Source organism: Orcinus orca, chromosome 17, assembly GCF_937001465.1.
Source record: "Orcinus orca chromosome 17, mOrcOrc1.1, whole genome shotgun sequence".
Lineage (NCBI taxonomy): Eukaryota > Metazoa > Chordata > Mammalia > Artiodactyla > Delphinidae > Orcinus > Orcinus orca.
Window position 1 is genome coordinate 38,213,220 of NC_064575.1, and position 18,448 is coordinate 38,231,667.

The 18,448-nt window shown below is 35.4% G+C and overlaps 1 long non-coding RNA gene across 2 annotated transcripts in view; it reads left to right on the top strand.

The window, feature by feature from the left end:
- Positions 1–10,014: 10,014 nt before the first annotated feature.
- Positions 10,015–18,448, top strand: part of LOC125961834 (uncharacterized) — a 92,371-nt gene continuing 83,937 nt past the window's right edge. For both annotated transcript variants that reach the window (XR_007472901.1, XR_007472900.1), the window contains exon 1: positions 10,015–11,928. This is a non-coding gene — a long non-coding RNA (uncharacterized LOC125961834). The remainder of the gene's footprint in view (positions 11,929–18,448) is intronic.

Sequence of the window (18,448 nt, forward strand, 5' to 3'; positions counted from 1 at the left end):
AAGGCATTTTCTGGTGCTGCATTACTGCCATTAGCTACAATTGAAAGAGACTTATCCTGAGATTTTGAAAAACAGAAAAAGAAATAGTAGGATTAATAAGGCTTTGCCTCCACTGAGAATGGGTAGAAAAAGTGCTATTTTGAAAGTTATCAATGGCCTCTTAATTGCCAGATTTCTGCGCTGTTTCAAACTGTTTTTATTGTTTGTTTGTTTTTTTTGCGGCACGTGGGCCTCTCACTGCTGAGGCCCCTCCCGCCACGGAGCACAGGCCCCGGACGCGCAGGCCCACCGGCCACGGTTCACGGGCCCAGCCGCTCCACGGCACGTGGGATCCCCCCGGACCGGGGCACGAACCCGCGCCCCCTGCCTCGGCAGGCGGACCCCCAACCACTGCGCCACCAGGGAAGCCCTCAACCTGTTTTTTATGTCTTTATTTTTAAGTTCTCTTCTAAGTTCTGCTTTAAAAATTTTACTGCTTAGTGTTTTATTCACTAAAATAGCATTTTTAATTGAAGTATAGTTGATGTGTAATATTATATAAGTTACAGGTGTAAAATATAGTGACTCAATTTTTAAAGGTTATACTCCATTTATAGTTATTATAAAATATTGGCTATATTTTCTGTGCTATGCAATATATCCTTATAGCTCATTTTATAATAATAGTTTGTACCTCCTAATCTCCTATCCCTATACTGTTCTTTTTTTTTTAATTAAATACTTGTGTTCAAAAGTATTATAATAAGTAATATATAAAGAGATATCTCTTTATCTAGTTTCTCACTAATCCCCTTAAATTACCTCATGACCAGCCTAGAACAAGTGATATTTATTTGTAGTTTGTGCCTCATGATATCACGACTATATGTCTTCATTTGTTCCTTTCAGTCACCCTGCTGCACGTTGAAACCTTGCTCACATCATACACTGCCTCTTCCATGAGCCCTTCCCCATACCCACCTTCTTTCTCATTTCAGATGTGTTTCTCCCTTGTCTAAATTCCTATGGCACTTTCTCTTTTGGTCTGTCCTTTAGTTTGAACATGATTTGCTGTTCTAAAATAACCCTAGAGAGCAGAGTCTTTGACTAACAACTTTTTATTACCTGCAACTCATAATACAGTGCCTAGCTCTGTATGTTCCAAGTAGTTGTTCAGCAATTTGATTTTAGTGAAGAAATTAGCTATTATTTTCCGGGGGTGTATATCCACCTACTCTAATATCCAAGTTAGGCTCTAAATAATGTGTGCAAGTACATTTTAGTTTTAAATCCCTATATAATAATATAGTGAAAGTACATTCAAACAGTTATGTTCAACAAAAGTTATTGTGAGCTTACATGCCCTTAAGTGGATATTGGCTCATCCGCATCAAACAGCATAGTAAGCATTACAAAACAAAACATTAAAGAAGACATTGTACCAGCTTTCAGTATGCTTTCATTCTGCTGAAAACAAGTAAGCAGGGGAAGATGTCTTGCATAAATAAGTACTAGTTTTAAAGCACTCTGCTAGGTACTTTCATCTATGGTATATAATTTCATCCTTCTACTATATGCTAATTTTACACTGAGACTCAGAGATCTTACCTAAATGGCAGAGATTCTTTCCACATTAACATGCTGTTCTTTGAAGTGTTAACGAGTGAAGGAAAACTATAAAAACATAATCAGAGTAGTTTAAAATTGTTTTGTGATCAGGCTTTCCAGCACTTTTTAAACTTTTGGGTCTTAACATCCCCTTGAATAATTCAATAAAGGCTATGCATCCACTCCCCTAGTACATACAAAACACACACACATAGAATTTTGCCTGTAAGTGCAGGTGTTTACAGACCTAATAAAGCCCTCCTTTGCAAATGCTTTAAGGACATCTACGCTGGGCTCAGTTTTTCTTTTTGCTTGTTCTATGCTTAATATTTATTTTTGTACCTATTAAAATTAAACAAATTGTTATCTGTTATAGATTGAGATATAAACCTAAGCAGCTTCGTACTTTACAACTTTTCTTTTTGCATTTTTTTTTCTGTTCTTCTGTCTCACACAAATATAAAAATTTATATAAATGAGATCAAATAATACTTTTTTGTGAAGAGAATGCTTAGAATTTATTCTTAACGATTTTTCTATATATATCACACGTCAGTGTTAGCTATAGTCATCGTGTTGTACATTATGTCCATAGTATGTATTTATCTTACAATTGGAAGCTTGTACCTTTGACCATCTTCCTACAATTTCCCCTCCCCTGACCCTCTGTCTCCTGTAACCACAGGTCTGATCTCTTTTTCTACGATTGTTTTCTTTTTTTTTTTAGGTTCCACATATAAGTGAGATCATATAGTGTTTGTCTTTCTTTCTCTGACTTATTTAACTTAGCATAAAGCCTTCAAGGTCCATTTCTGTTGTCTCAAATGGTAGCATTTCTTTGTTTTCTTATAGATGAATAATATTTCAGTGTGTGTGTGTGTATGTACATATGATATGTATATATCTATAAATATATAAAACAACCTCTTTACCCATTTGTCCATCAATGGGCACTTAGGTTGTTTCCATGTCTTAGCTATTATAAATAATGCTGCTATGAACACGGGGGTGCAGATATTTTTTGAGTTAGTGTTTTCATTTTCTTTGGATATATTCCCAGAAGTGGAGTTGCTAGATATATGTAGTTCTAGTATTAATTTTTGAGGATCCTCCATACTGATTTCCATATTGGCTTTACCAGTTTACAATCCCACCAACAGCACAAGCGTTCCCTTTTCTCCACATCCTCACGAGCATTTGTTATCTATTGACTTTTTGAGGATGACTGTTCTAACAAGTGTGAGGTAATATCTCAGTGTGGTTTCAATGTGCATTTCCCTAATGACTAGTGGTAATGAGCATCTTTTCATTTACCTGTTGGCTTTTTGTGTGTCTTCTTTGGAGAAATGTCTATTCAAGTCCTTTGCTCATTTTTTAGTTGGGTATTTTTTTTTTGCTGTTGATTTGTTTGAATATTTAATTTATTGTGGATATTAACCCTTATCAGATATATGGTTTACAAATATTTTTTTCCCATTCTATAGGTTGTCTTTTCAATCACTTTGTTGATTTTGTTTTTGTTTTTCTTTGCTGTGCAGAAGCTTTTTAGTTTGATGTAGTTCCATTTGTTTATTTTTTATTTTGTCGTTTGTGTTTTCAGTGTCATATCCAAAAAGTCATTACCAAAGCCATGTAATGAGCTTTATTCCTGTGTTTTCTTCTGGCAGTTGCATAGTTTCAGGTCTTACATTTGAGTCTTTAATCCAATTCAAGTTAGTTTTGTGAGTGGTGTAAGATATTGGTCCAATGTCATTCTTTTACATGTGAGTATCCAAGCATCCCAGGGTTCCCTTGTATGTAACTTCTCTCTTTTCTCTTGCTGGTCTTAAAATTCTTTCTTTGTTTTTGACTTTTGATGATTTAATTGCAATGTGTCTCAGTGCAGCCCTATTTGAGTTCAACCTATTTGGGCTTGATTGGGCTTCATGGATCTGGATGTCCATTTCTCATCCTAGGTTTGGGAAGGTTTCATCCATTATTGCTTTAAATATACTTTTTTTCCCTTTCTCTCTCTCTTTTCTTCTTCTGGAATTCCCATAACATGAACATTGTTTAGTTTATTGTGTGCCATAATTTCCATAGGCTTTCTTCACTCTTTTTATTCTTTTCCTTTTTGTTCCTTTCACTGGGTAGTTTCTAATGTCCTATCCTCCAGTTTGCTGATTCTTTCTTCTGCATGGTCGAATCCACCTTTGAAACTTTCTATTGAATTCTTCAGTTCAGTTATTGTATTTTTAAAATCTAGTGTTCCTGTTTTTTTGATGTTGCTATTTCCTTGTCAAACTTCTTGTCTTGTTCATGCATTGTTTTCCTAATTTCACTTAGTTGTCTGCGCTTTCTTGTAGTTCACTAACCTTCCTTAGGAGGATTATTCTGAATTCTTTGATAGTTCATAGATCTTCATTTTTTTAAGGTCAGGTATTGGAGTTTTATGACTTTCCTTTGGTGGTGTCATATTTGCCTAATTTTTGTGATCCTTGATTCTACATTGGTATCTGCATATTTGAGTAATTGGGCTCTTCCTCCAGACTTTACTGGGTATTATATTCAGTAGTAGTAGTAGATGGGGCTACGAATTAGTTTCGTGGCAGAGAATCAGAGCCTGTATAGGACCTGGCTCTGGCCAGGACCCAGAGCCTGTATAGTTCATTGTTTGGGAACCCATATCAGGCCAGAGTGTGCACTTAATTCCCTGGTCAGGTGAGGACACTGGTTTTGCCCTGCAGATGGGGGAGGCCACAGGCTGTGCTGTCTGTTCAAGTGCCACTGTATCTAGGGCTGTTTAATGGGCTGTACAGCTTCCCATGCTCTCTGGTTAGGTTCCCCAGTTGGACATGCTGAAGGCTGTATTCAGTGATGAGTAGGGCTATGAATTAGATTTCCTGCCTGGGTGCAGCAGGAGAAGCAGCTCTAAAGCCAGTAAAGCTCTTTGTTGTCTTAACTCAAGCTGATCCACACCCCACATTCTGTGGCTGAACAAGGCCACTGGCTTTGCTTTGCAGACTATCAGCTCTGCCTACCCTTCTCTAGGCTTGAGCACTGCTGGGCCGCACAGTTTCTAGGAGTTGTCACCAATCCTTCTAGTCAGATGGGCCGCAGCACATCCACAGCAGATGGGATGGGGCTAGTCCCAGTTCCTTTGCCTGGGTGGGATGAGGAGGGGCCACTGCAGGCTACTCTTAATTTCTCAAACAGGCTCCCCAGTTGGGAGGAGCTGGGAGCTACTCTCAGCCTTGGATATGAATTAATCTCCCTGCCTGTGCATGATACATGATCCCTCCACACCTGGTACTGGCTCTGCTTTGTACCAGAGCCAGTGATGAGCTCTGGCTGCCTGCCACTTGGCTGGAGCGGCTGGACCACGACCGGGCCAAATAGCTTCCAGGATTTATTGCCAGCCCTTTCGGTCAGATGGCCAGAAGACACTCTCCACAGTGGGTGGGCTGTGACTCTGCTCTTTCCCTGGGTATGGGCAAACCAGGCTCAAGGGCCAGATGCATATCAGGTGGATCTGTACCCTGCTGAGTTCCCTGGTTGTAGTGCCCTGCCAACCTGGCTCTGTAGATAAGCAAAGATGCCAGCTGTGATCACTACTTGGGCACTGCAGGTATGAATTCCATCTGTCACAATCCATGTGCAGGCTGTTGCATGCCCCTTCCCCCTTCATCACAGTCCAACTTTTAGTGGTCAAACCCTGCAGGTTTCCCTGCAATCCCAGTGGAGCAGATTAGAGCAGTGGCTCCCACAAAGCAACCCCAATGCTAGTGGTGGTGCTTGCTGTCCCCCAGTTCTCTTCTCCTACTGGAGGAACCAGAGGTTCAGGGGAGACCTCACCCATGGTGCTCCACTGGCCTGGGGGAGGGGCAATGTGGTCAACGTGTAGCTCCTTCTCTCACCCTTCTAATGCAGTCTGTCTTGGTCTCTGTAGTGCACGGGGGTGCTTCAGCCTCACCTCCATGTTCTAGGATCCTCTCAAATAGTGTCCTGTTTCCAAATAATTGTTAGTTGTTCCTCCTTGAGGGGGGGTGCGGAGCCAGGAATGACCTTGGTGATGTCACCCCACTCAGGGCTTACTTTGACAATATGTGTGTCCTTTATAGCCCAGACATTTCTGGTACTTGAAATGAGGTTCTCCTTTTATTGTTCTCCCTGCTTTTGGACCTAAAATGGGAGGTCTTCATTAGCACTGGCACAAAGGCTGCTGAGATGACTAGGAAGCAAGTGCCAAGGAGAAGAGTGAATCAAAGAACGTTGATTCATGGAAAAGGAATCCCAGAAGGAGCTCTAAACGTTACACATGCCAAATGATTTATTCAGGGTTTTCCAATCAAAACCATTTTTACAAAAAAGAAACAGTTCTCAGACTTAGAGTACTATACTGCCAAGTATGTAGAAGAACATTGCCAGCAGTTGAGTGGTGTGGTCTATTGTGAAATATATTCAGTTTTCTTAGGATGGACATATGTCTACTTCAAAGTTACTATTTCTTTCTAGTAATGCTGTCTACAGTAATATATTTGTTTTTGCCAAGTTAAGAAAACAATGACATCCCTCCCAGGTTCTAAAACAATTACCAGCATAAAAATACATTAAAATTTTTAGCTGATACTTAAGGAAACCAGCACTAGCTAGCATTCCTACTGATGCTAGTATTCAAAGAGAGGCGTGACAAAACCATTAATCTAGAAAAAACCGGGTTGGAAAGATGGAGAGAAAGAACTCAAGAGGACTACTTAAGCTGTTGATTTCTTTACATGTCCCCAAATATGGTAATAACCATATAAGCTCCTAAAATAAGTGCAATTTTATGCAAACTTCATAATACGCCTAGTAAGAGGTAAATTTTTACTTTATTTTATAGTATATTTTTATTTTGGTAAAATGTCCCATAACATAAAATTTACCATTTTATCCATTTTAAGTGTATCATTTATTGGTATTAAGTACATTCACAATGTTGAGCAACCATTACCATTATCCATTTTAAGACCTTTCTTATTATCCCAAGCAGAAACTGTACTCACTAAACAATAACCCCTTATTTCTCCCCTCCCCTTAGCCTCTGGTTAACTCTATTCTATTTTCTGGGTTTATAATTTGCCTATTCTGACTACCTCATATAAGTGGAATCATACAATATTTGTCCTTTTGTGTCTGGCTTCTTTCACTTAACATAATGTTTTCAAAGTCCATCCATGTTATAGCATGTATCAGCATTTCATTGCTTTGTAAAACCACACAATGTATAGTGGTTTTTAGTTGCAAAACACTTAGTACATTGTGTTTCTATTATATTAATGATATCTAGCATATATCACTACCATATTACCTTTAGTAGATGCTCAGTTATGTGTACTATGAGTGAGCCATAATTTCATTCAGTCAAAACCCATTGATAAACATTTATTAAATTCCAAACAGTTTTATGATTTCAAGAAATGTGGTAATGGACATAGAGGTTCATGTCTTTATGTGCTGGAGCTTTTACTTTTGATGGAAGAATTCTTGGAGTGGTGTGGAATGGTATTGTTGGGTCAGAGATTATGCAGAAACATTTATAATTGGAATACATACATTGACTATAAAAACCATAAACTTCTTCAACAGATAGTATTCCTGTATTTTATGTAACCATTTATGACTATCTTAAAAATGAATGCAAGTAATATAAGGGAATCCATTTAATGTGATTTGAGCAAGGAAACATTCTCACTTTTTTCATTTCTAGTTCATGGAAGAAAATTCCTATACACAAGTATTGAAATATTTCAAGTCTCTGGATCACACATTTCATCATTTCAAAAATGTTACAGAGTACATCACGGATGTCAGTCAAATCTTGTAACAACACTGTAGAAAACTAGTAACATTTATAGCTAGTTTTTTTTTTTAAGCTTCAGCAATGGATCATTTCCATCCAGCCTAATCTGAAATTTTAATTCAATTAATTTTTAAAATAAAAAAGATTAATTTTTAATCTAAAACTATTTTTAGTTAATATTTATGTACCTGCATTATGGTAAATATTTTATTTTATTTTATTTCTTAGTTTCTCTTTAGAGTATCTTTTAAAATTTATTTTGAAACAGAATAATTTGAGCCCAAAGATGAGAATGTCTCATTTCAGCTAAACTAAAGAATGTTGGAATAGCTGAAGTATGAACACAATTGGCAAAACTTTTCACTACTCTCCTTAGAAGAAGACTGTTTTGATTTGCATGGTCCCAAAAAGCAGAAAGAGATAACTTGCTGGGGATTGCATCCTGCTTTACTTAAATTAGACATTAACAGGCTAAAAGGGCAAGGGTGAAGCAACATGTTTATAACATATTTTTGAAAAGCTACTTAAAGGTGAAGGGTTGCAAGAACACAGACAGACACACCCTAGACATTTCACAACAATATTTTAAGGTATGCCTTTTCTTTGGTTGATAGGGATGGAGGGACCTATTAATAAACATTTCTCCTATTTTCTTTTGTCTTTATTGCTGTCTAATCAAACCCTCAATTAAAAAGCAGACATAAAACAAATAAGCATTCTGACTTTTGCCTGAATAAGCAACAACAAGCTCACATCTTAAACAATAGACTGCAATGGCTATGAGACTGAGGATCCTTGGTCATTGCAACAGTAGCGGCAACACAACCTGTTTTGTTCCTTCTGTTGTATACTGCAGAATCTGAGTAAATAGAGAGAAGTCAGTGATACCTTTAGTGCCATTTCTTACACTCCTCTCCATGATCTTTGACACTCAGGTTCTCTGGTAATCTCAATGTAGTGAAAAACAACCAGGATGCTAATACCCTCTATCCATTCACAAAACTTAATGCTTCTGAGACTTGCAGAAATAATGTTGAATCTGAATTGGTGGTACCCAATAGAGTCACTAAGAATAATCCGTCAGACTCAGCAAATCCAAATTCAGATTTAAAGGCGTCAAATTTTAAAGATTACGAAGATGTTAAGATTTCATTATTTGTTATATATGGTCATATGTAAAAATTTAGAAAAGTAAAATTATATGTATAGATTTTTAATTATAAGCTATATTCACTGGAGAATTAATGCATTTTTAAAAGGATTCATTCTGAAAAGATTACATTAGCACTTTTTTTAAACCACTACCCTCAAAAATAAATTGTGACAAATCATTGTTCATCCAAGTTTATCTCTCATTTCAAGGAAGTGAGTTGTTCTTGGCGAAATTGCTTTCATCTAATTTGTGCTTTCCTGCAGTGGATCAAGCTGAAATGAAATGGAGCTGACATTCTTAACTATTATTACGCACCCACATTTACCAGAATTACCTAATGATCAGTACCGAAGAGTTTTATAATAAATAAATATGTATGTCCTGAGAGTCTCCACTGATAAAAGTTAGTTGAGACATGGCTGGTGATCCCGTAGAAGAGATATCTAGATTATATTTCTTACATCATCTCCATATTAGAAAGCAATCCAGGATTGCAAAGCAAGACATGGAACGGTAGCATTTGGTGTATTTTATAAATGTTTAGATTTCTAGGGAGCTTATTGGTATCATATATTATGGTAAGCACTCAAATGTAAACTGTTACTTTAAAATAGTAAAATATCAAGAACGTAAAAATCTCTGCAACTTAAATGGTCAGTTTAGTATTTGGCTTTATTACAGGCATTTGCAAGATATTTATTAAACAACCAAATGAACCAATACCATTTAATTTTGAAAACTGCCTTCCTAATACAAAAGAATTGGTATTCTACACAAGCTCCTTGTGATTATTTTTGTAGGTGTGGTGGGAATGAATTATGGATGGCACTACCCTTTCTCCTGTTTCTTGTCTGAGGTTTTGGTAAGGTGGAAATTAGAGGTGATGGACCTTAAAGTTTGAGCAGTTCAAGACACTCAACCAGTAAGTCAGAAAGAGAAAGACAAATACCGTATGCTAACACATATACATGGAATCTAAGAAAAAAAGAAAATGTCATGAAGAACCTAGGGTTAAGACGGGAATAAAGACACAGACCTACTAGAGAATGGACTTGAGGATATGGGGAGGGGGAAGGGTAAGCTGTGACAAAGTGAGAGAGTGGCATGGACATATATACACTACCAAATGCAAAATAGATAGCTAGTGGGAAGCAGCCGCATAGCACTGGGAGATCAGCTCGGTGCTGATCTCCCAGTGCTATGGATGAGGGGTGGATGAGGGAGGGTGGGAGGGAGGGAGACACGAGGGAAGAGATATGGGAACATATGTATATGTATAACTGATCCACTTTGTTATAAAGCAGAAACTAACACACCATTGTAAAGCAATTGTATTCCAATAAAGATGAAAAACAACAACAACAGTGAGTAGAATTCAAATAAGTACTAGTAGATATAAAAATAATAAAAAAGAAATTTTGGCACTAAAAAAAAAGACACTCAACCAAGCACAGTCCATTTACCCAGGACAAGAAAACATATGATATTACTCTTATTTTTTCAACCACAATGGATTTGAACTTTTAGAAAATTGAAAATGCAAGATACAGATTTTATTTTTTTTAAGTTATTTATTTATTTATTTATTTATTTCTGGCGGCGTTGTTTCTTCGTTGCTGTGCATGGGCTTTGTCTAGTTGCGGGGAGCGGGGGCTACTCTTCGTTGTGGCGCGCAGGCTTCTCATTGCGGTGTCTTCTCTTGTTGCAGAGCACAGGCTCTAGGGCATGCCGGCTTCAGTAGTTTCGGTGCACGGGCTCAGTAGTTGTGGCTCGCGGGCTCTAGAGTGTAGGCTCAGTAGTTGCGGCGCATGGGCTTAGTTGCTTTGTGGCATGTGGGATCTTCCCAGACCAGGGTTCGAACCCGTGTCTCCTGCATTGGCAGGCGGATTCTTAACCACTGCGCCACCAGTGAAGCCCAAGATACAGATTTTAATAAGAAAATATTAGGCAACAGTTCTCTTATCTCTATGTCTTTTTCTATCTCATTGATTGTGAAGAATACAATCATAGAGAAAGCAAAATCTACATCAGTTGAAAATTTTTTCCACCTGCATGCATATTAGAGTGGATGTGTAACATCTTCACAGGGTTTGTGAAATCACTATTTCACCACAGAAATTAAATATGACACTAAAATGATCTGACACTAATTAGTCCATTGAATAAGGGGAGGAGGATTGGCATTTGGTCATCGTTTAGAAGAAAAAAAAATCATTAACCTGTTAGGCAAAATACTTGTCTTTAAATTATCCCGTAATAAATATACTAGAAAATGAAATCAAATGGCAGTACAGTGTTATGAAAGGAAAGCAATTGGGTTGATCTCAAAGTGAGTGAGTATAAAAATCAATGTTTTTTGTTTAGTTTGTTAATAATTTTATTCTTAGAGCTCCAAGGCAGCTAGCTTTTGGTCATTTTTAAGATCAATCAAAAAGTTCTAAACATTATTTTTAAGGTATGCAGATCACTAGGCCCTCCCCGCCTCCTTTCTCTCTTTCTTTTAATTTTTAAATTTATTTTGGGGAGTTTTGGCTACCATTTATGTTCTAATCATGTTTTTCAGGAAGTGAATTTGAACTTTGAACCTCACCTAGTTTGAATCCTACCTCTATTGTTTTCTATCTCTATGACTTAGGGTAAGTTACTTAACCACTGTGAATTGTTTCTGGATATTTAAAACAGGGAAATCACAGGGTTGTTGCGAAGATGAAAGAAGATAACATAAAAGGGAACTTACTGCAGTGTTTGAGACATAGTAAGGGTTAGTAAATATTTCCAATTTTTATCTTTCTAATTCTCGTGAGCAGTTTACAATGAGATCTCATTACCACAGATTTTCCCTAAAATTATGAACCTTTTCCTACCCCTCTCCATTTTAAACCAAACCTTGAAATGACTGAACCTCATAGGAAGATGTCTCAATGCAGGTAATCCCAGTAGCAGGAGAGGTTGAAGCTACCACAATGCAAAGTTGTCAGGCTCTGATCTGGCAGTAGCTGTGGGAATTAGTCTTAGCTTCTATTTTTAACTCTGCAAGGAGTTGATTGGATGACCTGGGAAAACTCAGTTGGCATCTTATTTTCTTTCTGAATTTCTTTCTGCGTCTTATTTTCTTTCTGAATTGTACCATTTGTCTAATCACTCTTTTCACTGACTCATTATCAGAAATGATATGAAGGTTGTTGAATTAGGGTGTTGATTTCAGAAGTAATGTTATAGAAAATGGGAATTGTTCCCTTTCTTAAAAGCAATAGTTGACAATTTTATTTTATTTTTTTCTGATACAGTGTTGAAGTTCCTGGGAGAGGGCAACTTTAATTTATAAAGAGTCGTTAACATTCACTTCCTCTAACAAAAGCCTTTGAAGGTAATACTACTAATTATCTGCCTTGTACCCCAATCTTTTTTTTTCATGTGTAACTGTTGAAGTTTTTTAATGTTAATCAATATCATTAAGTTGTCCAAAAAGGAAAATTAATCTGTTACTCCATTGTACACCATATACAAAGGAATCTTCTTGGTATATGATATCTTTCTATTTTACTGAATCTCAATGAATTTAGAGAGTACATGTAAGAATATTAATATTCAGAGTCTTATTCATAAATGTGCACTACTGAGTAGATTCAATCACTAGCAACACCTTTAAACTGAAAGCAAAAATAGAGCCTCAATTAACGTGAAAACTTTAGTACCAGAAACACCTGCCTCTAAAAACTACACTGTTAGTATACAGAGGAGCTTTAGTATGATAACCATTTTGTTGGGCTTTAAAAGCACATAATTTTACATTTTTTTCTTATTTGACTTTTTATCATTATGTGGACCATTTAGGTCTAAGGAAAAAAGTACAAAAACTGCCTAGAGCCTTCCATTTAATATGTAAGCCATAGTTGTCCACAAGAGAGAATTTTGTGGTAATCAACAACTCTAGCCAAATCGGCAATAATTTATTTCAGTTGGTAGAGTCTAATCATGTGTACCTAACTATGTTCTTTTAAGTAAAAAGTGTAAAACATTTTTAGTAGTAAGTTTGTCCTGAATTTCCAAATCAATATTTTTAATCCCTGTTTGAATACTGAATTCATTAGCTATTCACCAAAGGCTTGAGGCATAGATTTTGGGCATAGTCTGCTTCTAAGATGAGTTGTAGCAAACAGTCTAAATTCCTGTTTTAAATATACATGTGCATACACGTATATTATGCAAAAATTTATATACAGACATTCCCCGAATTACAACGGTTCGACTTACCGATTTTTCATCTTTACCATGGTGCGAAAGTGATACTCGTTTAGTAGAAAGTATAGTTTGAATTTTTTCAAAGTATACTTCGAATTTAGAGTAGAAACTATACTTTTCCCAGACTACTGATAAGCAGCATGATGCTCTCTTGTGATGCTGGGCAGCAGCAGCAAGCCACGCCTCCCACTTAGCGACTGGATCACAACTGACACACTTAACAGCCGTTCTGGTTTTCACTTTCAGTACAGTATTCAATAAAACAAATGAGATAGTCAACAGATTATTATAAAATAGGCTTTATGTTAGATGATTTTGCCCAACTTTAGGCTAATGTGAGTGTCCTGAGCACCTTTAAGGTAGACTAGGCTAAACTATGACGGTTGGTAGATTGGGTGTAGTATAAGCATTTACAATTTATGATATTTTCAATTGATGTTGGGTTTATCAGGATGCAATGCCAGAGTAAGTTAAGGAAGATCTGTACTTTATGTGTATTATATGTATTAATTATATTTAGCCAATTATGTGTGTAAATATATATATGCATATATATGCATGTATATATGTCTGTTTTCATGAACATTTGCCTTCTATTTCAAATATTTGATTATATTTATTTACTTTTATTTTTTTATTTGATTATATTTAAAATAAACAGACAAGTTCTTGGAGAAGCATTTGAAGAATCTGTGTTTCCAGAATCAACTTTTGCAAAGAAAACTTAGTTTTTCACTAGGTGTTTATTTTCCAATAGTTAAAAAAATATTTTTAAAATTTCAAAGTGATTCTTTAATATATGAATACGAATATGTATTTACTTCAGGCACTATATATGTGATTTATACATATGTGTATTTATATATATTTAAATGTTTTTAAACCTGATCTTACTGGGTTATAACTACTATCCAATTATGTGAGAATAGTGATATTGTTGCCTTTCAGCTTGGAACATGCTTCTGTTTCATTTGATTATATTTTATCCATTAAGTGCTCTGGCCTTCCATTAGCTCTTTTGCTTTGAGGAATACATTTTATAGTGCATTAGAAATAGTCTTCTATTTTTCATGCCATAATTTTCCAGTGTCTTACAAAATCCTAATTTGGAATGTTCTGACTTGAATTGTGTCTCAGAATAGAGACTTTTCCCTTTTGGAATCATCAGATCTGTTGGTTAGGTACAGTATTTCTTATTTTTTCTGTTGGAGAGAGGGAGGAAGGAAACTGCCCTATGGAACTTTCCAGTTTTTTTTGTTTTCTTACGCTTATACCAAAAAAATGCACTCTTCTAGTAAAACTAGAAACATGAGTGTGGCAGCTACATAGTTCCAAATGAGGACAACCTAATATACTGTAATTTTTTCAAGTAAGAGAATAACCCAGGTAGTATACTATTAACTAGATTTTTTAAAATAGCCATTTGTTGATTAATAATTCTATTCTTTTTCCATTCTTAGTTTCATAACAATTTTACACAAAGGCTTATATTAACAAATGCCATCAGTTGTATTGTTGGTTTCCTCCTGCTTTCTGATTAGTTCTATAATTTAAAAATGCTTAAAGTCCAGACTTCTCAACTAGAAAACATAAGCACAGTAAAAGCAGTGTTTTTAAAATTAATTCTGGAATATATTTCTTTTGATGGTAAAGGCATATAAGATTACGGATGTGTATGTTTGGATGCTATATAAATAAAAGTAATATGATTAATCATGTATTAATTTATACTACCAGAAATTCCCTCTAAATCCTTTGTAGGACACAAATATTTATGACATTTCTATATTGTTCTCAGTTTATTATTTTAATGAAATATTATACAGGTAGTATTTCATAAAAAACACTGCATCAATTGTAATACTAGTTTAGGAATTTTAATTTGGTATGTAAACATACTAACTTCTGTTGAGATTGCTATAGCTTAGGGTCAAAATGAATTTGAAGGTTATTAGTGTTATTATTCTGGTTTTTATTAGCTGCTGTCTCAAATTAATTATAAAGACAAAAATATCCCTGGCTTTCTGCACTATTAATGACATGCTGAGATGTCTCTTGGGTATCAGTAAATGATATATTTTAGAGCATAACTTATGAAATGACTTGCCAGTTGGCAGACCACCTTTGACAATAAAATATATTTGATAGTCTACCTTTGCAAATTCATTGCACCACACAAATGTGATCTTGGTAATTGACATATGACTATCAAGCTTCAATCATTCTCCATAATATTCCTATTACCAATTATTAACAGAATAAAGGGGAGATAACAATTCTATAGTATTTATTCAGATTTTTATTTAAACTCAAGTATAATCTATATTTCTATAGTGCATTTTTTATCTAACACCTCACTTAAGCAGAAGGAAGTGTTCTATAGGTTTGTTATCAGCTTTTAAATGAAGTAAGCTTTAACTATTTATTTAAAAATACTAAAATATTTTTATTTTAAAATTTAAAATACTATTTAAAAATACTAAAAAAATTTTATTTAAAATTTAAAAATACTAAAAATATTTTAAAATATTAAAAAAAGTTTCATGGTCTTTAATTAAATATAAATATTGGAATTGTCTATGAAACTTTTGAAATGGTCAATCACATAAAAACATAGGGATATCCTTTAAAGCAGGGGTCCACAACCCCCTGGCTGTGTTAGGAACCCGGCCGACCAGCAGGAGGTGGGCAGCGGGCGAGCTAGCAAAGTTTCATTTGCTGCTCCCCATGGTTCGCCATCGCTGGCATTACAGCCTGAACCAACTATCCTCCCCCGCTCACCCTGTTGGTGGAAAAATTGTCTTCCACGAAACCGGCCCCTAGCTCCAGAACTGTTGGGGATCACTGCTTTCAAGCATATGAATTTCTAATATATTTATTTAGGTTATATATGCTGAACTACTTTTTACATAATAGCTCATAGGTAACCTTCACTATTAAGTATTTTATGATGCTTAGAATCGGAAACAATACAGAAACTAACAAATTAAAATTGTTTTTTGTAAAATGTCAAGTGAGAAGAGAAGAACGTTAAATAATAAATACAGCATATTCACAACTTGGTTTTGAATATCACACACATAGAGAAAAAAGACCCAAAGAAAATTTAAAAATTACTTATCAATGGTTAACTCAAGAAATAAGAGAGTCAGATCAGGGTGACCTTTACTTTCTCCTGTTCTTATTCTGTATTCCCAAATTCATTGCAATATGTATGTACTACTTTTAGAACTGTTTAAGAAGAAATGTGCCAGTTTGGATAATTTTTTTTTTAACATCTAAACATTGCCGAGTGTTGTTAAAATATTCAGGTTTTATGTAGCTTTCTGGAAGATCTAGCTGGCCATAAAAAACTGAATATATTAGAGGAGGGGGAGTTTTCCCATCTTGAAATAATAATGATAAATAATATTTTTAAAGCATTAAATAATTTTCAAAGCATTTTTGTATACATTTTCTCCTCAGACCATCCTAACTCTCTAGAGTTGGTAGAAAAAGGATTATACTCATTTTGCCCAGGGTGGGGAGTTTGAGGGTGGGAATTGAAATTCATGAAGTTTAGCAAATTGCCCATTTAAGCCGTGCACAGTTATTAAGTGGCAGGGCCAGAATTCTAACCTGTTTCATGCCATGGCCAATCTAGTGCTTTCCTCTATGCTGTAGGAACTGGACATATTTAAGAGGTAAGCACAAAAATGGAAATAGGTCTGAATCTTGCTTTAGTTACAAATTTGCCTATAGTCCTCACTGGAGCCTGAACCAGGAAAATCTATATGAATTTCTTTCTTCAACCCAAAGAAATGGCCATGTTAATTAATTCCTAGGTTTAATTTTAAAATATCTATACTGTCTGTTTTTTCACCATGTTCCAGTTTGTGTATTTTGTGTCTATCAACTACTCCAAAGAACCATGCTTCCTACCTAAAGGGTTGCATTGCTTAATAAACAAACATTGACAATTCTGATGCTAACCTGAATTAAATAATATACCAATCATTTATGAGATCTGCCTTAGTATTTTTACACTCCTGAAATATCATTTCTATAACCTGCTTTTTAAAATAGTCTGACACCTACCGAGTACTCTTTCACTTCCTACAAGAAATCAAGAAAAAGAAAGCATTTGTGTTTTTAATTTTAGTGAAGGGTTCTTGATTTACGAATTAGTCATTTAGTGTCATTTGAATTTCAAGTGTGTCTCAAGTAGTGGAGGTTCTTTCTGTATGACTTCTCCAGAGTTTTCACATATATATCATCATTAATTTCATCTTTCACTTGGGATTAGTAAAAGAAAAGGTTTATTTACTACTATTTCTTAGTTTTCTTCATTTCAAATATTCAGTGCCTTATCAAAAATAATATTATAGTCTTATTACTGTTCATTGATAACAGATAATACCAAGAAATTGTGATTCTGGTTTTCAGTTAAAAAAACAAAACGAGAAACTAAAGAAATAATTACTATAACAATTTTTTCTTCATTTAGCTAATCAGATATTCACATCAGTGAGTGTTAGATTTTGAGACTATGAATCCCAATACTAAATGTTTTATATATTCAGAGAAGTGAAAAATAATAATTATTATGCTTCCTCTGTGCTAAATACTGTTTTAAAACCAATTGGAATCCCCCCTCACAACAATCCTAAGATGTAGGTACTCTTTGCACCTATTTTACAGCCGGACAAACTGAGGCACAGAATGATTAAATTATTCATGGTCACACAGCTAGTAAGGCACAAATACAATATTTAAAATCAAGTCTGTTTTTGTGAGAGTCCACATTCCCAACCCCTGTAATGAAAGCGTGTGATCCCTACTATTTGCTATATACCCATTTACTTGCTTTGTGGAAAGAAAGGGAGTGAGGGAAGAGGAGGGAAAGGGAGGGAAGGAAAGAGGAAAAGAAGGTGGAATGGAGGGAGGCAGGAGAATTGTCAAAATTCTGCCAGTTTGTTGATACTGTGTGTTATTTCTTATAATAAGGTTGAAATTAAGGACTTGTAGAGATTTACCTGGAATAAATAATTTTAAATTTCCTTAAGGGAAGTCTCTGGTAATATTATCAGATGGAGACAGCAAGTGAATTTCTGTTTAATTCTATTCACAATTAAAATGCTATATCAGGCTCATATTTGGAACAAACACAGTTCTGGTAATTCTCATAGTAATAATTCTACATTTTCTTAAATTTGTTATCATTTTTTTCATCCTCAACACTCTCGGCTTATTTAATTTTAGTACCTACTCTTTTTCAAAAGTCCATAAATTTTAGTTAGGCTTAAATCATAGGAAAATTGAAGAAAGTTTAGAGCCTGTAACAGAAGGAAACCCCCCCCCTTCCCACCCTGAGAGCCCAGCTCTGTCCATTTCTATTAGAGCTACACCACCAAGAAAGGAGGAATTATTCTGATTGGTCAGATTTATGACACATTCTATTACATAGGGTGACTGTATTTGTTTAGAGGTACACAGCAACAGTTCCACATTTCTTCTTGTCCGTTGCCTGGTTCTGTGAAAGCAGGTAAGTGGAGTGAAGATCCTCAAAACCTAGACCTCAGTCTCTTGTTTCTGTTCCATTCCATTCACCAGGGTGAGCTTAATCCAGCAGAAGAGTGAGCTCTTCTGTGTTTCGCTGGATGTTT